Here is a 27,169-nt window from a genome sequence, read left to right as displayed (position 1 = left end):
AACCACTGAACATTTGCTTCACGTTGAAGACAAAATTAATGTGTTCTTCACAAAAATATCATCTCTCTTCCTCCATTTGAGATGTTCTCTTCCTCTAAGATTTACTATTTCAGGCCAATTCAGAATGTCCACAGTTCTACTCTATTTACTGAACAAATATACAGTAACCAGGAATATACAGTGAAGCCCAATACAAATTTTGATTTAGGTACAATGGACTAGGGATACAGACAAGACATCATGTAGGTATTAGCTTTAATTAATCTAAGCTAATGCTAAGGTATTAGCTTTAATTAATCAGCAATTAATTGGTGTATGGGGGAAGGGGGGGAAGAAAAAACAATCTTATTCCTGTGAATATTAGCTTCCAGTAAAAAGCTATATTCATGGACATCTTATAGACTTAATGAAAATATCTGCTGGTTTGATTCCTTTCAATAGAATGCCAGAACTTAAAATACTCGTAAAGCTGGCAAAATGGTACCTTGACATACTTCAGCCACTTAGAAGAACTCTTTCACATATGCACTCTGTTACACACACTCTTAAGGAACCAAAATTGTTTGAACATAAGAACAAAATTTAAGAAAAAGAAAATATTGCCTAGCTATACTGTTGTTTTAATTATTTCGCATTACACATCTTTCTAGCTAGCAAGGACTTTAAAAAGCGTATACATAGCTGTAAACAAAGATATTGTAATAGTTAAGCAGGCAGTAAGTCCCACTTAAAATTACTAGAAGTTGCAAAAACATTGAAGAGATTTTTTTTCTATGTCAAATAAAAGCCTTAACAAGCTTCAATTAATTGAAATTAAGCAAATTAATTGAACAAGAACTATGGAATAATGAAGCACCATTAAGTAGCAGGTGGGTTTTTTGTCATTCTTACCGATACATTGAAAGAAATGGTTCAGTGGCAAAGCCCAGTAAAGAGTGCTACAATGTGTGACTCCTGCTAGACATATGAGAGAAAAGCGAAGTCCAAATTACACAAACAGCTCTAACCTTTGATTTCTAATCTGGATGTCTTAACCTGAAATTCTTGGATTCTTTCAAGTTAACTTAATAGATCTGTTTATATGACACTGAAATGTTTTTTTTTTTTTTTTTTCACAGACTAAACCAAGTTCCACACCTTCTGGTATTCTGTTTTTGCGCTAAGCAGCCAATTCCCATACCTTTTCATCTGCATGAATTGAAACACTTCCTGTTTTTTAAACCTCTTTCTTTTTGTTGTTTTCACCTTTACTACCTTTAAACTTCAGTCCTATGTATGTTCTTGTCTTTGCATTTTATACCTACATAATTTAAAATTTTTCTGGGAGACATTTTAATTATTCAACACAAAAGAACACATGAAGGCCATATGCTACAAAATGAAAAATATTTAAGAATGGAACAAAGTAGCATGCATGCTTACAATCAGGTCTTCTACCTATGTCTTAAAATCATGCATTAAGCTAAAGAACCTGAAACATTACAAATCCTAACTTATGTGATGGTATGCTCAATGAAGGAAAAATTATTAACTTTCAAAATCCCTGTGAAAACAATTTAAGCAATAGTTCTATGCTCAAAGTGAATGAAACGATGGTACTAAATGTATTCAGAATCATAGAGTAAGTTTAATAATTAGCCAGCGAATTTGTAAGATGCAGTGAGTAGTACTGAACAGTCTCCTCACCTATGAGATACCATTTGTAAAAGTATTATAAGTAGTAGCTTAAGTAATTGTTCGATAGCTTAGAAAATACTAGGAATGGAAATCAGTTTTTTCCTGATCATATAAAATAATGCTAAGAGCACTGATTTTACTTCTCACACAATGGAAACACACAGTGACAGTACTTCTAAGACAGGGTTGTAGTAAAGACCATCATTTGTTGAGCAACAACCTACTGCTAAACTTGAGTCAGACAAATACTGATGGACTGAAATGCAGGTCTCTACCTTAAATAAAAATCTAGGATAGTTTATAAAAATGCAAAGCTAACAACTTGAAACTATTTAACAGAAGAGTTAGCTACTCATCAAGATCATAAGATTCCTTCAGATCCCTTTAGTACTTACTTCTTACTAATAGTTTTTCCAGTTCCTTAGGTATTGATGAGTTTAAAATGTGTATGTTAAAAAAAAAAAAAAAAACCTGTTCCATCGGGCACATAAATATTATCTATACAAACAGACCTGAAACCTTAAAGGACAGTAAAATGTACTGTTCAAAACATCTGTAACTGTAGGACATATGCTATGCTAATAGTGAATATTGGAAACTTTTTTTTTTTTTTTTTTTTTTAAAGAGGTGTTCCAGTGCCTTAATTATCTTGATGGCCTTGAATTAAACTCTCTCCAGCACATCGATGTCTCCTTTGTACTGAGTAGCCCAGTACTGGGCACAGCATTCCAGGTGTGGCCTCATCACCAGTGCTCAATAAAATGGAAGGACCACCTCCCTCAACATGACGGAGATTCTTTGTCTAATACAGCCCAGGAACCAGTCACCCTCTTTGCCCCCATGACATTTTGCTGCATCATGTTCAACTTCATGTCCACCAGGACCCCCAGGTACCTTCTGCCAGCAGAATACTTTGCTTCTCCACTTAAAATTCAATAGTACTACCAAAACCATCTTCAACTTACATATCCCTCACTCCTTTATCTAAGAACAGCTTACAAGCATTCCCCCCAAAAAAAAAAAGAATTACTTGAGAAGTCTGGAAAAGGACCCAAATTTGTTAATTAGTACTCCAACAAATCAAATTAAAAGAAAACTATGAGAATATTCTCATGCTTTCTGTTTTCATCAACATACTTTTGGGAGTAAATCTTCAGACCAGTCAGAACAGTCAGGGATATAGAAGCATTTAACTTCTCATCTTTTTGCCAAGGCCACAGTACATACTGGTGGGTATAGATAAAGTAGTGGCTTCCTTAGCATCTGCTTTCACAGAAGTAGAATTTCAGCTTCAGCACTCTCCTCCTCCAAGGTTTATGAGGCCTTGACAATGAGACAAAGCACTAGTTTTTCCTGACAGTAAACCAACACTTCTCCAGAGATACTTCAATGTCCCTGATACATTGTAAATATTTTGTTACTAAGTTCCAAGTTGCCAACCCTGCAGCAGACAGAGAGAGAACTGAACTGGAAAGCAAACTGTAACTCTTCTTAAAACACAGGACATCCTGAGATGGAAGAAACCCCTGAGGATCATCCTATCCAACTCCTGACTCCACACAGTGCAACATAAAAGTTAAACATCTTTTAACATAAAGCGAAAAGTATCTCAGAGCACTGTCAGAATGCTTCCTGAACAGAATGGACTGGTCAGTTCCCAGGGCTGTGATATTACTGGTGTTTGTAACACTTGGGTGGAGTCCCATGGCTGGAGCACTGGGATGGAGTGTAACAGGCTGTTCAGGAGCAATGGGCAGAGCAGGCAAGGTGGAGGAATTGCTCTGTTTGGGAGCAAGGGTTTGATTGCACAGCCTTACAGTTAGTGATGATATAATTGAGAGCCCCTGAGGGAGGATTAGGGGTATGGAAGAAAAGGAGTTGTTGCAGTGGGTGTCTACAACTGATACCCCAGCCAGGATATAATCATTTACAAATTATTCTCAAGGCAATTTAGGGAAACCCATGAATTTGTAGCCCTTGCCCTTATAAAAGATTTCAATTAATATCAATCAGGAGAACCATACCACTGTGATGAGGAAGTCTTGAAAATTCTTGAAGGCTGTAGGAGGTAACTTCTTGTCACAGGTACTCAGTGAGCCAACTAGAAAAGATGCCCTCCCAAACTTGCTATTTGTGAATACAGAAGGACTCGTAGGGGATGTGACAGTAGGTTGCTGTCTTGGCAGCTGTAATCATGAAATGATCCTGTTTAATTTTATATCCTTCTAGGATAAGGCCACTGACCTTGTGAATGAAGGGAAGGTGGCAGATAATAGTTCTGTCTGAAGGGCAGAGCTCAAAGGGTTGTACCAAATGGGACTACATCTGACTGGTGACCTGTCCCAGTGCTATTCCTCAAGGCTCAGTTCCAGGGCCAGTCCTGTTCAATATTTATATCAATGATCTGGATATTGGAGTTGAATGTACCAGTAGCAAGTCTGCTGACTGGAAACTGGGGAGGGAGGCGCTAATCTCCTCTCCAGGTCATTTAGTGACAGGACATGTAGGAATGCTTCAACGTTGAGTCAGGGGAAGTTCAAACCTGACATAAGAAAGTATTTCTTCACTGAGAAGGTGGTCAAACACAGTAACAGGTTTCTTAGAGAGGTGCTCTATTACCCAGGCCTGTCAGTGTTTAAGAGACATTCAGACAGTGCCCTTAACAACATAGTTTACCTTGCTGTCAGCCCTGAACTGCTCAGGCAGGTGGACTAGATGATCAGATGATCACTGTAGGTCCCTGCCACTTGAAATACTGTACTCTATTTTATTCTTGCAAACTGACAGCTTGGGGCCATGACCAATTCCCTGGGGAGCTTGTTCCAGTGCTTGACCCCACTTTTGAGATCCTTTCCAACATACGCCATTCCATGATTCAGCAGAGAATTTTTTAATAACCAACCAAACCAAAACAGTTTTAAGCAATTCCCTCACCTCCTATCACTGGATACCAGAAGATCAGCACCTCTTTATCTGTTCCCTGTCATAAGGGAGTTGTAAACAGCGATGACGTCACCTCTACATTTCATCTTCTCCAAGTTGAGCAGACATGGTATCCTGAGCTGCTCCTCATAAGTCATGCTCTCTATTCCTCCTTTGGATAAATTCTAACATTCTTCACACTGGGTCTGATATAAATATTATTGTATTTATCCTTCTTAAGCCAAGCTATATGCATTTTCTACCCCTCCACCTCAGAAACCAAATCTTCATCTACTCCTATTGATACAGAGAGCAAGCTATATACAAACAGTATTTTCTGCATTTTTTCAAGTACATTGCTACAAATGACCATACAAATGCTACTGACCATTGTTACAAATGCTGCAGAATTGATCTGTGCATTATCTATAATATATTACCAGCCTCATATAAGGGTCTAAGAAAAAATATAGTACCATTACAGAAGCTTACCAAAAGCTGTATTTCTGAGTGTTATGCAAGAGGCTCAGACAAATGACTATGATTCCACTGCACACATCTGCCTGTCCTGTTCTGCCTTATACTTGGACCTTTTTAGCCTTGTTTTCCCAACCAAACATCACATGCATGATTCATACTGTCCACCTGCCTCTTCCCCCTCTTACTTTCATCTCCTTCCCTCTAAGTGAATCTGTTCACCACTCAGTTAAAATAAACTGAGAAGTAATATCTTCTGAAACAACCCATGAGTTTCACAAAGTTCAACAGCGTAACAAAGAGACACAATTTCATGTGCTCGCTGAGCAAAGGCTGCAGCGTGAGTTCAAGCTCTCTACACTGCCTGACTTAAAAGCTACACAAACACCACAGAAAGCTCTAAATCAGTCTGAGCTGCAGCAGTGCATAATGCCTTTTTTATTACAAGTAAGAAGGGTCTAGAACAGCACACGAAGCAAAGAATAGTAACTGTAAGAAAAGTCTGTATGGAACCTAGCTCCACTGCTACAGAGCAATTTACAGCAAAATATTTACAGTAAGCATTGCTTGTGAATCTTAATCACAATGATGCTTCTAGGTCCTACCACAATGCCAAATAATGAAAAATACCACAACACCTCCTCTGTGTGTCATAGATAAAAAAAACACACACGGTGAAACAAACAGAGTAAACAACTTCCAGGTTTCTTGAACAGAACAATGATAGTTAAAGGCCAACACATATGTCAAGAAATCAGGGAAGAATATTTCCTCCTTAATTCTAATATTTAGCTGAATGATTCTCATATCTGCCAGAACATGTAATATGCTAGCTACACAAGCCTTTCTGGGTTGTCTTCTGTTATGGAGAACCCTAAATTATTGCTCATCAGACTTGCATCAAGAGCAATAAAGCAATATATTAAGATAGACTGTTAAAATATGGGCAGATTTTAGTGTACCTACACTGCAAACAGAAAACTTTAACCCCTAGGTAAAGGTATACAGGTACTTCCCTATTGAACTACATAGGTAACCTATTTTCACCACATGGAAAATGGAGAAGTATGAGCTTCTGAACAGGCAGAGAGCCTGAGCACATACCAAGAGTGCCCAGATAGCTTATAAAATCCACTCACAGGAATTTGTGTCTGTCAGCACCACCTTATTAATTACGATAGCTTTAGCTGGTGTAAACACATCTCTACTGCAGCCATAGCAAAATTAGCAAACATGGAACAACTTTAAAGATGTTAACCAAGAGTGATGCTGTTACTGTTACATCCCCCCCACTATGCTTTTATGGGACATAAAAAAAGGTGACTAAGGAATACCAATAATGGGAAATACATTATTACTGCTCCACAAAATAGCTTCCCACTCTCCCCATTGTTTTGGTAAGTCACAAAAAAACAGCAATTCAAAGAGGGGAAGAGAAGCCTACTTAGTGTTATGAGAAAGTGGCAGAAAGGGTTTTGCACAATTTTTGTCAGTACTTCATTTGATGCGATCCACCTCTCACCAGTAACTTTATCTCAAAAAATAGCTCAAAGAGGTATAAGTAGAATTCACTGCCTGTTCTCACTCTCTTTTCTCTGAATATTTGATTTTTTAAAAGTGCTATGCAAGGCTCTTTCCAGCTGTCAATCTCAACAGTGTTAAAACACTAAAACATGTCTGCCCTACTTCCAGTCACAGACTGCACTAATCTTACCTAGTGCTACCTGAGAGCATTCAGCCAAGCATTTACTTTTCAAAAATAGCCCTTCCGTCTCTACAGTGCTAGAGAACTCAACCTGATCCTTACCAAGGCTTTAAGCTGATGAATAATTCTCACGTCTTAAAACAAAGAGTTGCCTGTTTCTGCTAATTATTTTCCAATCCAATTTTAGTCTGAGTTAATCTGATTCCAAAATTTAACTACAAAAAAAAAAATCACAAGTTGAGAACAAGAAAATTAATAAAACAGAGGTTTTACCAGAAGGGCCCAAAGTTTGACTTCTCGAGGGCCAATACTGAACCACAATAATACCCTGCATATTAAGTTTAACACATCATTACAAAAGGAACAGTGAATGAAAACACACTCTCATGAAGGTCAGTATCCTTTCTAGAGAAAAGCTGAAGTCTAAGGTATAAAACTTAAAATGATTAACAGCTTATTCTTGAGAACAAAACTGCCTTGAAACCAGGTGGCTACAAGAAGTGCACAGAAAAGACCAGCTTCCCACTGAAGGATGCCAAAGTTATTCCCTAATTCAGGTTGATTTTCAAGGGACTTGTGAGGGTTGATATTAAAGGAAAGACAAGCATCTCCATCATCCTTTACCCACAAAATATACATTTGCAGGATATGGTCAACACACAGGCCTAAAGAGCATTAAAAATGCTTAGTCATTCTCTAAGTCTTCATCCGTATGAATCTCTCCTCCTCTTGCTGTCTTTTCTTGTGCCTTCCCCAGTTGTATTGTAGAGCTTTCAAGACAGGGCAGAACATGGAAAAGTTGAACAAATACACAAAGCATTCATTCAAGCTAGGAATGCACTGTGCACAGAAACAGTGACATGATGACATTGTTTTATTCTTTAGTCTATTCCTACATCTTCTATATCAACCTTTAGAAACACCAGTTTTTAAGCTGTGGAGTGTCACTAAACATCTGGAAAAATGTTCTTAGTTCCCCTCTGTTATAAGGGAGGGACTGAAATACAAGATGTCCAAATATGCAGGAAAATAAGCCCAAAGTATATGTCTCTGCTAATAAAGATTTATTTAATCATTTTTGATTTCTTATAGCCTTTAAAGCTTTGAAACTGAAGCAACCAGCATGATAGATTTATACAAAAGAGACAAGAACAGCAACCAACTCCAAAAGTAGGCTGTCCCTGACAGTTATATTCAAAAAAAAACCAAAACAAAACATAAACAAACTGTAACAAAAAAAAAAAAAAAAAAAGGCTACAGTGGGCAGTCTAGACTAACTTGCTCTTTGAAAGTATTTTAAAATGCATTTAGTTTATGTACTAAAGTACAATCTATATGGTCTTTTTTTATTAAAATCCCTATTTCTTAACAATGGATTTTCTCCTTATCTGTTTATTCCTTATTTTGAATCATACATCAGTCAATCTCAACCAAACTGTGTAAGAATTACTTCTTGATAGACTACCCTCCACAACTTTTCAAAGTGTGCTCTAACACCTCTTTGTTTAGTTGCATGACACAGGATTAAAAGCATGGGCTGAAAGCTATATTTAATATATTTAATATTTAGGGTTCTGTGGGCCTCTGATAGAGGCCTCTCTTCACTTTTTTTTTTAATACTAAAAATTAACAACATTTTTCATTTTATTTGCACAGAAGCTGTACTACTCCGACAGTTTTCTCTCAATCAGTTATATTTTCCTGATCAAACACTGAATACAAACATCAAAGAAACCCAACAGTTCATTTGTAAAATATCGAGCAGATTCCCAAAACCATTTTCTATAGAATAGTAACAAATACGCTTATGTAAGTAATATAAAAATAGCGTGTAAGCTCATATATGTTATATTCTGAACACATTCCAACATTTAGATTTTTACTCCATTCCTGATGGGACATTTCTGTAAAACATTTCTTAACTATGTTTGGTTTTGTTACCAAATACTTCATTACACCTCATTTTGAGGAATAGTTGTAGCTGCTCTTCCCAACACACATTAGGTCTTCTACGTTAACACAAAAAATGTACCTATCACCAAATATTATACTACCCACTGTTATTTCCATCTGAAGGTTCAACTTTCACTACTCAATAAATAATTTCACTACCTAAAGATTTTGTCAGTTCATTAGAAGACTTTTCATGTTATGAACTAAGATTCCAAATAGTTTTCTTTCCCATAGCTACTCCCTTAAAAATGCAGCTTAATTCACTATCCCATGACAACATTTTCTCAGCAATCTCTTGCAAGACATTCAGCCAGGGATTTATTTTATTTTGGAATGACATACAGATATCAGTCTTCCACTAGATTTTCAATAGTAACTCATTTTTTCCTGTCCTTGTAACTGGCATCTTGAAGTCAAAATACATCTGCTTTTTCTTTCTTTTTTTTTTTTTTTAAGCTCAGAATCTTTTCAGCTACTAAGTAAGAAAAGTGATAGTTTTTTAAAAAGATAACACTGTACAAAGATAGCTGGAAGTGAAAAATAAATTGTGCCAAGAATGCAGGAAAAAAGGGAACTGAAATTTAAGAAGAAGCAGCTTCCACACTTCTAACCTGAGGAGAAAAGGGAAGTTTTCCAATCATATTACTATTCATCTTCTATTGAGCTTTCCTCTTATATTTTATTTTGCTTTTTAATTGTTATATTTACAAACATAATTTTATGTCATCACAGATGCTAGGAAATACAAAAGAGAATTGTGTATGTAATTTGGTACACCAGTTAATAAAAACAAGGTCAGCTTTCAAGACTAAGATATCATGATCTGTTCAGCAGTTTTACTTCATCCTTATAAAAAAACAAACAAAAGTTTTTCTGAATTTCTCAAGAACTACCACAGCACTATGTTTCAAAACTGGATATGTGTTATTTTTTCAATTCTGATGCCAAACCATATTGTGCTATTTTACAGATTATCAACTTTATCGTTCCTGTTTACTTTAGCCCATTCTAAAACTACAACCTATTTGATTTGATTTATACTGAGAAACTTCTGGCTACCTTGAAATGCACATACAATCCAAAGTCCTCTTGTATTTTTCACCCATCTATATGAGGAACAAATAAAAGTTTTTAGTTGCTTCCTTTTTGAAAGGATTCTTCTGATAACCTCCAGCTCCATTCAGATCTTATAGCAAAAGATCTGGGTTAAAAACCCCAGTAATGAGAAATGTGTGCAGAGTATCCTGTTTACTGCTCTCTGTGCTCACAGCAGCACAGAAGGGAGCTCTCCTCTGCCCACTTCAGGCTGCAAGGTGAAGACACTTAAATGCATAAACAAGAATTATTTTGCTGCTTATCTTTAGAATCCGACTTCCTCTTCTCATCAGTTTTTTAATTGCTTTCGTCTATCTTCAAGACAACATCCTGCAAAATAAGCTTAAAATCCTAATGGAATCGAAGGAGATGGGAGTAATTCTATGCTGTTTGAACTACTTGAGTGGTCAGTTACTAATATGCATTTGCATTCTCAATGCCATTTATTTACACATAAGACAAATCAAGAGATTGTCCTATTGTGTAACAGGTAATTTTATTGGGAAAAAAGTATTCAGGTTTTGAACTGCTTACATTTAAGTATGTTCAGATGCTAGCCATCTAAAGCAGAACATAGGCATATCTAAGATAAACCAATGGAAAGAAAAATGGTGCTTAATAAAAACCGAAGAACGTAATCTGCTTTGTTAAACACATGCTTCACTCCAATTTTATTGATGACTTTATTTTAGTCAAAAGCCATTATAAAGTAACACAACCAGCTCAGTAAATTTCAGTTGACTCTTCAAAATCCAGAGAATTTATAAGTTAAATCCAAAGCCATACTCTCTTTTAACAAGATTTTAAAAGTGATTTTTTTAATAGTACTGAATTATCGAACTGTACATTAGATTAACAATTTACACAGTCCTCAACACTGACTGAAGGGAGAGGGAATCAAAATATATTTGTTTCTTTGTCATACATAGGTTGCTACAGAACTACAGCAGAACAGTCCTGTAAACCTGCAATGACTAATTGCTTCTTACTATATGTGCAATAATTAGTAGACCTATATGTAAAAGCAACCTAAAATGTTTTCCTGATATACTTTCCCTGCAATGCTAAGAAATTAAAAAAAAAAAAAAAAAAAAAAAACTAGCACTCTCCCCTGTAAACAATTCTGACATCCTATAACCACTCTGACAGCTGACGGCTTCCCTGGAATCTCCAGTGTTTCTCTCTAAAGCAACACTACACTTGGAAAACAGAGCTAAACTTAAATACGCTTCTGATTGAACTAGCAGGTCCTCAAACACAGCACATACATATCGCAAGCAGCAGTAATTAAGAGTTTTTCACGTACAAAAAGCAATTAAAACTAAAAACTCCCTCTTACTCTCTCTAAAAGGTATCATAGTAAATTTCAGCAAAAACTGTGCCATGTCAGTGTTCTACAGGGGAGAGTGGCAGGGCAGGGGGGAAAGAAGATGCACCTCTCTTAAGACTTCTTTTTTACAAGCCTTTGGAATGCCTCTTCTGGACACTCCCAACTCCTGCTGATAAGTAGAGATTTCTCTTTCCAGCTATATTACTGTTCTTCAAGAAAACAGTGGTGACACCTCCAGTATTTCCAATGATCCTTACCTATGGCTTACTTATGTAATCACAGAAGAACTCCAGCATACTACAGTAAATCTGAATGAACACCAACAAAGAAAGTACTAATGCAATGGCAACAAACTTTGAAAGAAGGACCTGGATGTAACCAGCTCTTACTGCCAGCATTGGGACACAGACCTAAGAATATAGAAGAGTGTCACTATGTATTGCATAACTCAGAATTCAAAGGAAGAGTTCAGCAGTTCTGGTTTACAAGTTTCGCAAGGACAGGAAAAATAACAGGATTTTTGCTAATATGACACTACCATAGAAACTGGGGAATCCTGCCCCGGTTTACATACTTTATTACAGGCACACTGGAGCAGCTTTTCTGATTTTGAGTCACTATGCAACTGATTTTCTGGCAGAGCCAGAAGAGTTGTTTTTTTTTGTTTTTTTTTTTTTTTAATTCAGGTGAATGTTACACTCTGCAGAACCAGTCAAGTGCAGTACAAGGCTTGCCTAAAAAAGATAGGACATTTTTATCAGTAGCTTCACTCCTTTTCCGTCCTTTGGAACAGTCTTTTTAACACAGCAAAAAGTAATTTACAAGAATCACTTAAAGACAGCTTGCAGCAAGCACTTATTTTGGTTATCACTCCATTCATTACCTCACCTAGCCTTCACACTTCATTATCTCAACTCAATTCTAAAATGAACTTGTGGGTTTTTGTGGGGGATTTAGGTTGCAGGATTTTTTTTTTTTAAGCTAACAATGGATATTTGCTTTAAGTGCATAAAGAGAAGCCATTTCCAATTAACAGACATTGCTTAGGTCATGATATTTCCAACCATGGCACCTTAGTTTATAGGTGTCTAATGTTTTAATGGCATAAGTACGAAGTACGAAAAAATTGAATGTGATACCAACTCCCTGTTGTAGATCCTTACTCCTGATTTTCCTGTCCAAAACCCAGAAAGAATCTCTTTCTCCACACACATTCTTTCATGAAAAACAACAGGGAAGTGGGTAAAATTCCAACTTATCAAAATTTCCAACTTCATACTGAAAGATAAAAAAGAAGATGAAAAGCAGTAAAACTAGCAGACATTTCTCCTTCCAAGGGTTCCACAGACTCAAGAAAAGGGGTTGGCTTTGAACTCCATCAGTATTCCTGTGATTTAAGAAGCACTTGTAGGCAAAATGATTATTTAAACTTTATTGAAAACCCTTTAACAAAAACATACTTACTGACTTACAGTGTTTTTTTTTTTCACTGATATTTAGCAACAAACAAAAACTATTTTACAAACAAAAATAATCCTTATTCTTTTGGTAACGAAGTGTCCCGTACCAAGAGAATAAATCGGTCCCAAAGCTCTCAAGCTTTCAAGTATAATTTTGTATTTAAGGGAATTATTCTACAATGTCATTGGGGAAAGCCCACAGATAGTACTAAGCTGCTCAATCTAGAAACACTTACAGGACTAGACCTTTAAAATATATCTCAAAATCCACACTGAAGAGGTGATAAAGGGATTCTAAACCCACAAGTTCACAAGCAGCATCAACCAAAAGTATTTCTAGTTGTCCCATTTGAAAGCATCTTTGTCATGAATCCAAGTAAATTGTGCTTTTGCAGCTATAAAATTTTTCTCAAAAGGATGAAAAATTCTCAGATTTTCTTCTCTAAGTAAATTTATTTAATCTTTATTAGTATTCAAATCGACCAGAAATAGTTATTCAGTTTAGACTTGGACCAACACAGACTCAGATAAGGCAGTATAGAATTTTTTTTTTAAAATATACAACCAGTTAAAGTTAGTAAAGCATTATCACAGTCAAAATTAGTCCCTTTGTTTCTATATTGCAGAGATTAATCCAGTATACCAATTTTAAGAGGAGACTTATTACTATGAAGATCATACTGTCTTTTACAGGTATGACCATATAACCCAGGTACCTGCAGTCAGTGATTGCATCTCATAGTAAACCAGTAAACTTGCATAACCTGAGTTTTTTTCAATGCACAGCATCATGATTACTTTGTGTACGATATAGCTGCCCTATAAAAATGCAACCTTTTTTTACAGTTTCACCCAAACATCGAAGAACTCCCATTAAAATGATTAGATGGTGTTAAGGCCTTTTCTCTCTTTGATGTACAGTTTAAACATTTATAGATCTGGAAGCAGAACTAGATCATCCTAGTTAAACTGGGATGAGAATTGGTATAATTCCAAAAATAAGACAACTACAAATAAAATCAAGTAAATAAACACACTGAGTTGTAACGTTTTGCAACAACATAAACAAAGACAAACGACACAAACAGGTCTTTTGAGGTCTTCAATTCACACAGTCTGCTCAGGCAAACTCCCATCACAGGGACCCCGAGAGACGAGCAGACACCTATAACCTGAGCGCTGAGCGAGAACACCTCGTGTTCCCTGTGCCTGGCACCGTGAGGGACGACAGCGGCGCAGCGAGGAGGGGACACGGCTCCTCACCTCCTCCCTCCCCGGCCCCACCAAAGGAAGGTGAACATAAACGTAACAATATCCTTCTCCTCTGCTTTCACCCCGCACATAAGCAAGCCAGGGCTGGCCGTGGAGCTGCCTCACTGACTCCTGGCCACTAAAGCCTCTCGCAATCCACTCAGCGTTGACACAGGTCACGACTCAGCCCGCAGTCACCCTCGCAAAGGCCGTAGACGGGAATAAACAAGGTTATTCGCCTGACACCGGACACCGGCGAAACTCCCCCTCCCTCTCCCCCGGCCCCACAGAGACACAGGCTCACCATAGCCCCGACCCTCCCTCCCCTCGCCAGGTGCGGGCTCAGAGGCCCTCAGCCCTGTCCAGACGCGAGCCAGAGTGGGAGACGGCAGGGAAGCAGCAATTCTCCGAACACCATGTGGGGCATCGGGAGGGGAGAAGCAACAGCCACCGCCCCCCGCCAGTAGAGCCCGAGGGGTGCGACGAGTAGAAGTGCCGGAAAGGAGAGACCGAGACCTCACTACAGCTCCCTTCGCCATTTTAGCCCCCACGCCCATTCCCCTCCTCCCCGCCCCTCGGTGACAGGGGCAGATCGCACCCGTCCGGCGCCCACCACCCTGGCTGCCCACGGCCGAGCGGCGGCGAGGACGGCAGCCGTGTTTCTGACGGCCAGACCGCAAACCAAAGCGGCTGCGGCACAGCCTGTTTTGTGCCCTTACCGTGGCTCGCAGCCTCACAGCCGCTGCCGCCTCCTTCTCCTTCCTTCCACCTTTCTCTTCTTCTTCTTCTTCGCTTCCTCGCCGCCGCGGCGGCTCCTCACCCCTCCGCGCCGCGCTCCGCCGCCGCCGCCGCGCAGAATGATGCCATCTCACAGCGGCATCGGCGGCTCCCGCACAACAGCCCTCCTCCCGCCCCTCCCGGCACCGCTCCCGCCGCTCCCGCTGCCGCTCCCGCTGCTCCCGCCGGGCGCCCCCGACGGCCGGGCCAGCCTCGTGCGCGCGCCCGGGGCACGGGCAGCAGGAACTTGTGGAGCTGGAGCCGGAGCCGCTGGAGCCGCCCCGGCGGGAGGGCCCAGTCGGGACCGAGCAGTGCGCAGCGGCGGTGGGAGGGAAGAAGCGAGCCTGAACCGAGGCTCTTCAAAGGGGACAGGGCTTATTCCTAGCGCCTGCCCCGGGCTGAACCAAGTCGGGCGCCGCGGCGGGGAGAAGAGCCGAGAGCACGGAATCTACTTCGGGGGAGGCGGGGCCGGGCTGCAGTCCCCGGGGCACGGTCCGCGGAACAGAGCCTGGTGGGGCAGGATAAAAAGGGCTTCTGCAAGTCGCTGTCCCCCAGCAAGGCTCCTCTGCGGCGCCGAGAGCCAGCACACCCCGGTGCGGTGCGAGCGATAAAGGCGGGGGGTGTCTCCTCCGCCGCCTCCCGCCCTCCCTCCCCGGCCGTGCCGGCAGGGCGGGCTGCTGCGCCCCGCCGGGAGCCTCTGCCGCCGCCGTGACAGGAGCGGCGCGATGCCGCTGGCCGGTCCCCGTCCTCCACCGCGGAACCTCTTCTCCTTCTCTGAGTAACGCAGCCCTTCCCGTTCTGGGGCGGACGGATGTAGGCAGGGGAGAGCAGCTCCGCGCAGCCCTCGGCAGCGGCGCAGAGCCGCCCCTCTGCGGGGCGAGACACCGGCCGCCCGGCGGCACCTCCGACAGCCCCGCCGTGGGCGCGGGGCCGGCTTTCCCCTGGCAGGAGCCACAGGCCTCCCCTGCGGATTTACAAACCCAAAAGTAGTTACATGCACAAGTATGTGGAGCTGAAGTTGTGTCTTACATTGAAGACTAATGAGGCTTTGTCTTCGTACCGTACAACATAACGCTGTGGAGGCAGTAGCACGAACTTTCGGGAATAAACAAGGCCTTTGAGTGGTTCTCCCAGAAAGTCCAGCACTACTGTTAATTGAAAGGAACAAAAGCTTACAGTATGAGACCCTGAAGCAACTTTGAGCAACGTCTGGTATTTCATTATTCTTAAAAAACAACATGGGGGCCAGCAATCTGATTTGGGCATGTAAATTCCTTCAGGAAATAAAAGGAATGCTCTCAAAAGTACTACTTTCCAACCTATTCATTCTTCTTAGAAAATCTACAGGAAAACAAAGTTTCCAAGTAGAGTTTGCAAAGGAAACAGTATTTACAGTTCGGCTTTAAAAGTATCTTAGAGTATTCTAGAATAAAAAATACTGGTCTTCTCTTGACTGGTAATACAAGTGACTGAAAACTGTGGTGGCTTGAGCTTCTGTACACAGCAAATGTAATAGAATATATGGGCTCTACACTCACAAAATCTGGCATGGGCAGTAAGATGAGCTGTATGCAGTTAGCAACCTAGTTGCTAATTGCAAGCTAACCAAGTTAATCCATCTGATTTACAGAATTCAGCATATACTATTTTCTCTACATCAATTAGAACTTACATTTAAAGAAAACTAGAGTCCCTCTTTAGTTCTGAGATTGTCCAAAATGAGGAACTTGCTTACTACAAGGACCCAGTTTTACAATATTTTGGTAGCACTTCCAGAGTGTGGTAATAAGCTCCATCTCACTTTCCTGGTTGGTTGTTTTTCTAGTGTAAAGCAATCTAATTGAAATGGATGTAGCATTATATTCCCAGCTGCAAAGGGTGGGTGAAGGTGTACATGGCAACATTCTATCTCTGGTCTTTGCAGAAGATGGTAATTTCTCTTCTACCAAACTTTGCTTGTTACTATTATGAGTAATCTGATGCTGATACTTCATAGAAAGTATGAGCATTACTTCTTAGTATATGTGTAAAATTTCAAAGTTTTCTTTCTCACTTTATGAAGTATGAAAAGTGTGTAGTTACTTATTACTCTGTAGACAAGTTACGGGCTTCTCTGGCTTCCCTCCTCCCTGTTTCAAAACAATTTTTGTCATATATTTGTCTCACTCTGGGGAACAGTGACATTCCAAGTGACATTCCATCTTAAAAGACATTTGATACCCTAATGAATGCAAAATGTTGCAAGTTTGTTAATGCCACAAGTTTGGTTTTAAATGTCTTATAAAACCTCTTCAATATTTCTTACTACATTTAGAATAGTAGGTAATGGAAATATAAAATCATAGAATGGTTTAGTTTGAAAAGCCCCTTTTAAGTTCATCCAGTTCCCCACCTTCCCTGCTATGAGCAGGGACACCTTCCACTAGACCAGGTTTTACTTAGAGCCCCATCCGACCTGTCCTTGAACACTTCAGGGATGGGGCATCCACAACTTCTCTAGCCAACATGTTCCAGTGTCTCACCACCCTCACAGTAAAGAATTTCTTCCTAATATCGAATCTAAACCTACCATCCTTCAGCCTAAAGCTATTCCCTATTGTCCTGTCTCTACATCTACATGGTAAAAAGTCCCTCTCTGGTTTTCTTGTAGGCCTCTTTAGGGACTAGAAGGTGCTATAAGGTCTCCCAAGAGCCTTCTGTTCTCCAGGCTGAGCAATGCCTATGCTCTCAGCCTGTCTTCATAGAAGAGCCGCCTCACGTTCCAGTCCCCTGATAGTATTAAATACTTAATGGTTAAAAGCCATGCATTGACAACTTGCTGACAACATTCAAGTTACAGAGTTATGTGCATACTTATACCTGAGAAAGTGCAAATACAGTGGTCTTCATTTTGCAGATAAGCGCCTTTGTTTGTTTGTTTGTTTTCTTCTTTGTTTTGGCCAGACAAGATTACAGACTCTATCATACAGTGCTGAAGGCTAGCAGGAATTAATGCAGGTCTGGTATCCTTCTTACCTTAAAGCTTTGCTCTTTGTAGAGTGAAATACAGAGTTTTTATTAACCCCTTCACTATCCCTTTAGAAAAGTTAACCTCAGGTACCCTCAGGTAAGGATTGATAAGCCACTAAACTTACCAAAACAAATCAACCAAAGCTGGAATTTTTCAAGAGGGGTCTGCATGAAGATTTCAATAAATATAAGAGTACCTTCTATACACAATATTCCTGGGATAGTAATTTATGATACTAGTGAAAGATTTTAACAGCATCTCCTTGTGTATTTCTGACTTTTTTTTTTTTTTCCCTTTACTCTTTACAAAGTAACGAGAGTTTTGGAGAACTTGGATTCAGACCAGATCTCTATAAAACAGACTCCAGAATATACTGGGTTTATCCTCAGATTTTGATAGATCTTCTCTGGCATACTTGAACAATGTACATTTGATAAGCATGGATTTTCAGACAGGCTATTGCAATATCTACACTAGAGTGTATCCAGTGGCTGGAATAATATCTTACCTTTTCACTAATTCTTTCTCTGTTGTAGCTGCACAAACAGGAGTAGTAGCAGGCTCTGCTAGCCTTTAATTGGAAAGTCTGAGTGACAGTAGTTTTGCTTAATTTATACTTCTGGAGAACTCTTGTAGACCTCAATAGGCAGTAAACCAGTACAATTGCAAATTAATGGCTTTCTCAGCCCATAAAATTACTGTACAATACCATCTATTTGCATTTCTGTTTGTCTTTGATTTCTCTAACATTTTACAATAGCTTTGTGTTAAACTAAAATCCCTGAATGTTGCAGAATAGTTTAAAAACTTTTGTAGAAAAGTGTAAATGTAATGTTCCAACTTCCTTAACAGTAACGCAGTAGTAAAACATGAGGCTGAAACCAAATATTTCTGCTGTTAATAGACTCCAATGAAAGCTGATTTCACCTGAGCAAAGGCACACAAAACTAGTTGGTGTTGTTTCTATTTGAAATGAGCAAAGTTTTATAATACAAGTCTTAAATGCAAATGGTTATATTGATTGCTTATTCAGCCCTAATTTCCAAATGTCGGAGGGGGATGTATCTAATGAGAGTAGAGGGAAAATGTCCTTGGTTATTGTTGAGGTTTTTTTGGGTTTTTACATGGAGATTTATTATTACAAAACTTATGCAGCGTAAGAAAAAATTTGGACAAGTTTCTTTGGACCATATTCAAAAAAGCATTTAGGCACCTGAATTGTGGTTTAGATAAAACATAAATTTTACCTTCAAGAGCACAGCTACAAAACCCTGTAGATGTAGTCACCCAAGTCTGCCAGTGGATGTACTCAGTGTCTGTAGGCATTGGCAACAGGCACCTGATGTCTTCATTGCAGTAAAAAAAATACTGCTTGGCTTATGTCTAATTTGTTTGGGGTCCAGGTGGTGGGTAATATGTCCCCTAAGATCCATGGAAGGGTAAATCAGGGAAGTGTGGTTAAAGGTGTATCCAGTACAGAAAAGATCTGAAATCAATACAGAGTACAGAAGTTACAGTGAAGACAGAAGCAGGGAGAAACATGGTAGCAGTGATCACTAGGCATTAGAGTGTCATGGCTGGAGAACTCAGAACCTAAAACAATATGTGTTCTGTGCCCTCCTAAACTCAAACCAATCTCTCTTTTCAAGTCAGGCTGTGACCAATTAGTGCTGTCTGATTTGGGACCAGGATTATCCTTCCTGTGCCAGCTTTATGGAGCTTTGCAGAGGCACACTGAAGTAGTGCAGCAGGGTAATGCCGGACAACTCAGCAGCTAGGGAGCATGAGCTAGAGCAGCTCTGTTTCTGAGAGCAGCAGTTTCTGGTTCTGCTTCCCAACAGTGTTCAGACATTTTAATCAATGGTTTTTCAATGCACAATATTGGCTCCTGTTCCAGGACAATAAACACTCCCTATAAAAACTGAATGTCTGCACTTTTGGCATTCGGTCAGAGTCTTCTCATATTGCTCTCCCAGATTCCATGGGTGTTATATTCGGAAAGCAGAATGACTATAGTTATGTGTATGTTTGACTTACATACATGCTTTTGTCTGTAATTTTATACCTTAAACATGTATTGTCCTTACAAAATATCTTATTTATATGGTAAGTAAGGGATATGGGTTTGTCCCTATGTTGTTTTGTGGTTTTTTTTTGATGTTGCACTTAGAGTAGAATCCTGCTTTAGTCACTTTTTACTGTATATAATTAAAAGTCTCCAGTTTCACAATGGTTAAGGAACTTGGTTACTGCACCATCCAATTATTTAGTCTTATTTATTTATTTCCTTCCATCTGTCAGAGGTATGCATATGTTGCTCCTCATTTAAGGTGTGAAATATGGATTCTGCTATTATGTGTGCAATATTTGGCACAATCATATTCGAGTTTGTAATATAAGGGTTTTGTATATGTAGTAGTGTAAATAACATATAAGTGTAATCACCTTGGGTACACTTAATTTAACTTGATTCCTCACAACAGCTTGGTGTCTGATTGTATTAAAATGAGTAGGTCTTTAAAGCAGTATTGTGAAGAAATTCAAATGAAAAATTGCAAAGACTTGACTCCAGTTAGTATAAATCAATAAAATTGCTTGCCTCTGGATTTAGACAATATTAGTTTCTTTGTCTACAAATTTGGAATTACAAGGAGATTCTTCTCCCTACACAATTTTCCAAGACCAAAAATTATTAATTCAAAAGTTTTAAATTTTTAAGGACTTAATTAATTATTGAGGGGTTAAAACTCATTGATTTTTCTCTACAGTTCCAAAAAATGTTTGGTTTTTTTTTTGTACAAATGTCTTCCAAAATGTGTTCACGTATACAGTTATTTCAATACCTTGATACTGTCAATATCAATATATCAATAGCTTTCAGATCTGTTAATCATCATTGAGGCATCAGTGAATCAGCAATCAATTGATTGCTTTTTTCTTGTAAGTCTAGAGGTTTATGTGCCAAATCCTAAAAAACTATGAAAACAACTTGTCAAAGGGTTGTTGTTTCTGTGCTCTCTCTTAGCAGCACAGAATGCTGGATTTATTTTGGGGGTATGGGGGGGAAATTTACAAACCAATACATCTCATTTTATATTCTAATGAGATTGTGTTGTAATTTCTTTTAAGTCTGGTGCTGCACGGTGTTCTCTAAAATCAGAAACATTTGATTTTATGTCAACATATTGTAATGTATTTGAAAGATTACTAAAATGTAATTATATTTCAATCAAGTACTGTTTTCCCATTGACAATAGCTTGAAATGTATTAATGTAAATTCACTTCTGTCTTGAAATTGTAGCAGATAAATGTTGAGCCACTGTTAGAAGTCTCTTGTTGTGTACTGGGTTACTTTTTTGGAGTATGTCTGCCCTCCTGGCTTGGAAGCGGGGTTGAGGTTGAGCACTAATATTGAGTAAGCTGAATGTGGCTTAGGTGCCTGAGATGAGTATAGAGATAATGGAGAATAAGGGACTCCAGTCCCAGTGGAAGTGGTAGTCACAGAAGAGTGTGGGAGCACAGCAGCTTACCTTGAGGTGGAGAATGGATGAGAATAGGGTTGTTTGGAAGGCATGAGTTGGGAGGGCATTTAAATAAGGGAAGGCAAATAGTTTGGTTTCTCCTGTTCATATTCCAGTGGCAATATTTTGTATTTTTTCTCACCAATAAATTTTCAATGAACTTTGGGAAAAAAAAAATCAGAGTATGGCAAGTTATTTTATCCTCAATTCACATGGAAGGAAGATCCATGTTTACCAAGTCTGTGCAATTACCTTTAAATCTCCATAATAACTTTTTTGAGTTCACAGGCCAACTTCAAACATGTCTAGTAAATCTGATAAATTCTTTTTCCTTGAGAAAATAGGTGGCAGATTACAGTAGAAAGCTTCTGTAAATGTTCCCTGGAAGGCCTGCAGACAAAGGAAAAGCTACATCATTAAATTGCACACTATTAACCACTGGAGAATGGGGAGTAGGGAGAGAGTAAACAATAAACCAGCCAACCCTTATAAATGCCTACCATAAGAGAAGGCTTCAGCTGGAGTTTGCATTCTTAGGCACCAAAGTCAATCAACCATGAAAAACAAATCTTTAAGAGACCAAGCTTCATTAGTTCCAGTGCTCACTGGGTGATGTGATTTAATTGCAGTACTACCTAAAGCAATGCTATGCAGCCCATAGTCTGTGGGTAATTGATGGTCAATAAAAATCAAAAGGGAGCTCAAAAAAGCAAGTCAAAACCAGACATTCCTGCACAGCCATATTCTCTCATATATATAAGCGGAAGGGAAGAGGAGAATGAAAATTAGGTCAATTTTTTTCACCTTTTATTTTTACTTGTCTCTAAAAGAAGGCCATTGTGACTACTTTGGCACAGTAAGCACAGGATGGCTTTTGAATTTGTTTTGCTTACAGAGGTTAAGTGCTCCTTCAGTTGAAAAGGTTGAGAAATGTAGTGATCTAGAGATCCCAGTCAGAGAATCAAGGTTTTGGTTGTTGTAAAAAACCCTATGTCCTTTTTCCTTTACTGCCCTATTTAGGTTGCATAACTGAAAATGATCAAGTGAATGTAATTTGTGTTTGTCCTTTGTCAGAGCATGGCCTAAGTGAACCAGTCAAATTGTTTTTGTCTTTTGTTGAACCTTCTCTGAGCATTAATCAGAAAAACTAAGAAATTGAAATCTTCAAATTTGTATTTTTGAGACTTAGCCATATATTCTTTTTCTTAACATTACAATGGTTTGTATAGTGTTCATGCTTATTTAAGAGCTGAGAGTTCTCTCCTTTAATATAGACTGTGTGCTTATTGAAATTCTGTGCAGAACTCTTGCCATGACTTTCTTTTATTCTAAGGAAAAACAAAGATCTTGAACCTCATCTTTCTCCTGACCTGCCTTTCTGATCTTTCTTGGATTCTTACCTGCAGGCTTTTTTTTTGTTTCTCAAGCCCTAGAACTTTTTTTGTCTCTGAAAATCCCCTCTTCTTTTTCTCAGCTGGACATAAGAATTAGGTCACAGTATTGTATGTATACTAGTAATAAAATATAAATTCATGCATGCATTTTAACAGCTTGGAAAAGTCCTTTTTTTGCCAGGTAACTGCATTAAACACTGGGATTACTCATAAAGAAAGAGCACAGTATTGTTGGTTTCTTTATGAGTAATCCCAGTGTTTAGTGCAGTTAAATGCATTTCAGTTTTAGGACAATGCACCTCCTTGGTAGAACATGGCAATCTTGGTAAACCATTCCTTCCATGACTGTTTAAACTGATAATGGAAATAAACTAGGAAATGTTTAACTTTACCACTTTTGATTTCCTTATTATTCTCTTTTAATGCAGCTGCGACACATTGTCGCCAGATCATTCTTAAAATTTCATTAGCAATTTGTGCATGCTGTATGTTTTAAAATGAAACATAAAATTTATACTTATGTAAATGTAATCTGCTATTTAAAATCTTCTAGGCATAGATGGAAGTAATAATATTTTTAAATTCTTGGTTTTAAAACTTCATTTTTCTTATGACTTATACAGGAGAGTTTTAACCAATTAAATATTAATACAGAACATTTCAATGTTTACTGTAGAAATCAGTGTACTGCTGCTCTTTAAAAGCCTTTAAAAATGCATTGCTTTTTCTTCTACATCCTGCACATTCAGCTTAATACGTAAAACTTCTAGCACAAATCTGATGGAGTGACAAAAGCCATGTTTGAAGTAGAGCTGTTTTTGTGCTCTTTTTGGTCTTCTGCCTTCAATTAGATGATATCCGTTGCTTTGGTGGACCAGTTTGTGACATGGTCACTAAAATATTGGCAATATCACATGTAATGTAACTACGTCGATGTCTGTATTTCCTGTTCAGCTGTTTGAGGTATTGCAGAGGGAAATGAGATTCTGCCATGAGTAAAAGCCCATGAATTTTAGTTTAGAAAACACAGGGTTTTCCATAGTTATTTCTCTGTCTGATGTAAGACCTTGAAGAAGAGGCTTGGTTCTGAATTTCCACGTGCAGAGATTCCTACAGGCAAAGGTATGTGGAAGATATATGTGGGAGATATGTTCCAATCAGTTGTGTTTTTAAAGGGTGAGTCTTATCTTGCACATCTGTGTGTGTAAACTGTAGGACTCTCCTTTGACTTTCTACCAAGTACTGATGAATTACAGAACTGACTGTGCACAAAACATCTCCTTTATGAATATGGCCTCTGGGATAGTTCCTATTTTCATAAAATAGTACTGTGTATCAGTTTTCTTACCTTTAGTGGATTGTAGGTGAGAGAGAAATGAAAGCAGGGTTGAAAGGAGAAACGTGATGGATGATGGATTTTTTAAAATTACAGAATCAGAATATTAATGTATTACAAATTGGTATCATTATAACCATTATTGTTATCATTGTCATTATTATTCCTGCTGACAATTCCAGCTATTCCTGAGGGAGAAACAATATGCAACATACAACAATGAAATACACGCCAGTATAGTTCTTTTTCAGGTGTGTTACCTACAAAAAAAAAGGTTTGGAACCCTAAAAACATGACTTGTTTTCATCCCTGTTTCAAAAAAAATTACTAGGCAAAAAAAGGTATATTGACTGGTGTAGTTCTTTTCACAGAGTTGATTATTCTATTTAAATCAGCACAATATTAAAAACATGGGTTTCCAGCAATATCCAGTGAAGTTTCTGGATACTTTAGGCAAAATAACAGTTTATTTGGAAGCGCTAAAACATTTTAACTTGTTCTGAATATTTATAATAATATAAAAATATGAGATAGCAAGTCCCCTAATGATGATTTTATGAATAAAAACACGATTTAGGAGGAGAGAGTTAACTTGTCTTTCTCAAATATAAGTATTTTATTTTTCTCTCCTCTTTCCCACGATGTAGCACACTAACTTTGTTAAGGAGCATGCTAGTCTTGCCATATTGAGGAAAGTCACAGAACAATTTTGTTGATTTTTCTTGGTATACTAGTTTATTTTCTTATTTATTTTATGAAAATGCAAAGAAAATTAGTTAACAAAAGCTAACAAAATTGGAACTCAATGAAATGGGAGGGATAAAATATTAATGTAGCAACAAAGTGAGAACTCAAATGATTTTGCATGTGTAATTTTTTTAATGGTAAGTCACCTTGAATCTGAGTCATTTTATACACTCCTGAAGGTTTGAGATCAGACCTATTTGAAAGAGAAATGGTAAAAATAGCTGAAGAAAGTGTGTATATTTCTGCAAAATAATATCTCTTCTGAGGCATAGATACTGCAGAAATTATTCTGAAATAGTTCACTTATACGAAACAACAGTTTGAGCTTTCTGAAAATATATGGAAATGTATCCTTGTTCCATTACATTACCCTCTAGGTAGGAACAGAATTGGATTTTTTTCCTAAAATGTTATGTGCAAGAGTGATCCACATACTTAGCCATTGCTGTTTCCAAGGTATTGCTTTTATTTTTCAGCAGCTGCATCTGCTGCACTGACAGTGGCCAAACAGCAAACACAAGACTTGGACAACAACTAAGAACTTGTAATTGCATTTTCAGTCAATCTGAGTTACATTCTAATGGGAATGAGAAGGCATTTTCTTTCAAAAAGCGAAGTTTGAACATACAGTTCTAGCATAAATTTTATATATGTGTAGATATATATGGATTCTAAAGTTTCACTATCATTTTTAATATACTGAAATATATGCACATAAATAATTGGTAACAAAATTGAGTTACAGTAAATGTGATTTTTTTTTAATTGCAACAAACATAACTGACTAAGCTAGACAGGCTTCAATCAGAAGACTCAAGTCAAATGATCTTTGTGAAGGAGCTTAATTTTTTTCATAATTAGATAGTGGCTCTATGTCCCATGATGGTCAGTTATTAAAATCTCTTCTGACCTTTAGCATTGTCAGTACTTTGATTGTGAAAGGTATGTTTTCCTGTACTGCTGGCCTGAAATGTCTACTTGAGTTTAATACATTGTATTTCTGTGTGGTTTAATGCAAAATCTGCCATATATAATTCAACGACAAATTGTTGTTGTTGTTCTTGTTGTTGTTTTTCTCTCATGATTAAAAGCAAAAGAAAGCAAAACAAAACAAACCAAATCAAACCACCAACTTCTGAAAATCACTCTTAGGAGATTGTAGTACAAGTGTAAAGTGGATCAGGCAAAGTCAGTATGTAGGGATGTTTTTCCACTTAGTTCAGTCCTTCACATATTGGGGAAAAGAACTGACTTAAACCTGGCCAGTAAACTGACTGGTTGCAGTTTCTCTGATGTATGCAATCCACTTGATGGCATAAAATGTTAACAATTTTATGAAGACTTCTATATGTAAATACCAAGATTTGCAGCGATGGTGTCTTGGGTTGTTTTTTAATTACTCCTTTAACCCAAAATTAGTTTATTCCATTTTTTTTCTTTCTGTGCTTTTGCCAGAGTACTTTTTCTTACTAATACAGTTCTCTGACAAGGTAGTATAATTCCTGAGCATCTAGCTTTCAAAAGCCAACAAGGCTTTCAAAGCCAGAAAGATTAATTAAGTTGAAATACATCAAGTATTATATCTTCCACGAGTTGCATACATTTCTAAGTTTGCTTTTACCCAGTGCTCTCTTTGAGACAGAAAGGGCCCAAATTAGGATAAATTTAATTTTCCATAGTTTCCACTTACAGCTTGGAAACAGGTCATTGATTAACTTCATGTGGCTTGAAGCCTGAAAGAAAGTGGGAACACATTATTGTATTAGTGTGGCAAAAAACAACCCCAAATATATTTCTTCTTATTGATAATGATAACTCGTCTTTGTGTAGGCCATGGATAAAAGAATATCCTTTTTAGGGAGGAGGTAAACAGTCTTTGCTATTGCTTTAAGAAGACAAATAGTGTTTTGGCTTTTGCTTCACAAGTTTCATCTCAACAGAAAATTGTATTTGCCAGAGAACAAGGTATTTTCCAGCTTAGCAATAATGTTATTGATATCTTGCCTTGTTTCTGAGATATGATCTCGTCTCTGTTGAGTATTTTTTTATCTTAAGAATAGAAGACCATGCCTGACTGTGCATGAGTGCAACTGTATCCTGCAACATAAATATGTAAATATAGACATATGTAAATACATAAATATGTAAACATGTAAATATGTAAATATGTATACATTACCATTTCAAACTGTCAAAACTTGTATGAAGTTGGTGGGTCCTATTAACAGGGAACTGATAGATAATTTTTTCCTAAATTTTTATATTAGTTATGTTAGGATTCCTAAACTACTGTGTTAGAGAGTCACTGGTCTGAGTGTGAGCATCATTTTTCTTAGCCAAGGACAAACTGCACCCAAACACACTTGGACAAAATATGACTTGGTCTGCACTACTCCTTATCTTGTAAAAATCATCCTATTGCAGCGAGCATTACCCTTGTATATGGTAGCAGATTCCTTCTGAAAAACAGCTTCTTTTTTTTTACTCAAATTCAGACACTTTACTTGAGACAA

The 27,169-nt window shown here is 38.1% G+C and overlaps 1 protein-coding gene across 3 annotated transcripts in view; it reads right to left on the bottom strand.

Moving 5' to 3' along the window:
* WWP1 (WW domain containing E3 ubiquitin protein ligase 1) overlaps nucleotides 1–14,711 on the bottom strand; it is a 56,179-nt gene extending 41,468 nt beyond the window's left edge. Inside the window, exon 1 of one of the 3 annotated variants that reach the window (XM_053940841.1) lies at nucleotides 14,590–14,711. The gene's annotated coding sequence lies outside the window, so the exon portion shown is untranslated. The remainder of the gene's footprint in view (nucleotides 1–14,589) is intronic. The other 2 variants (XM_053940835.1, XM_053940864.1) reach the window with 2 other exon arrangements.
* Nucleotides 14,712–27,169: the final 12,458 nt, after the last annotated feature.

This window comes from Vidua chalybeata, chromosome 1 (assembly GCF_026979565.1).
Source record: "Vidua chalybeata isolate OUT-0048 chromosome 1, bVidCha1 merged haplotype, whole genome shotgun sequence".
NCBI lineage: Eukaryota > Metazoa > Chordata > Aves > Passeriformes > Viduidae > Vidua > Vidua chalybeata.
The sequence above is the reverse complement of the archived record's forward strand: the minus strand, read 5'-3'. Positions and strand labels throughout refer to the sequence as shown.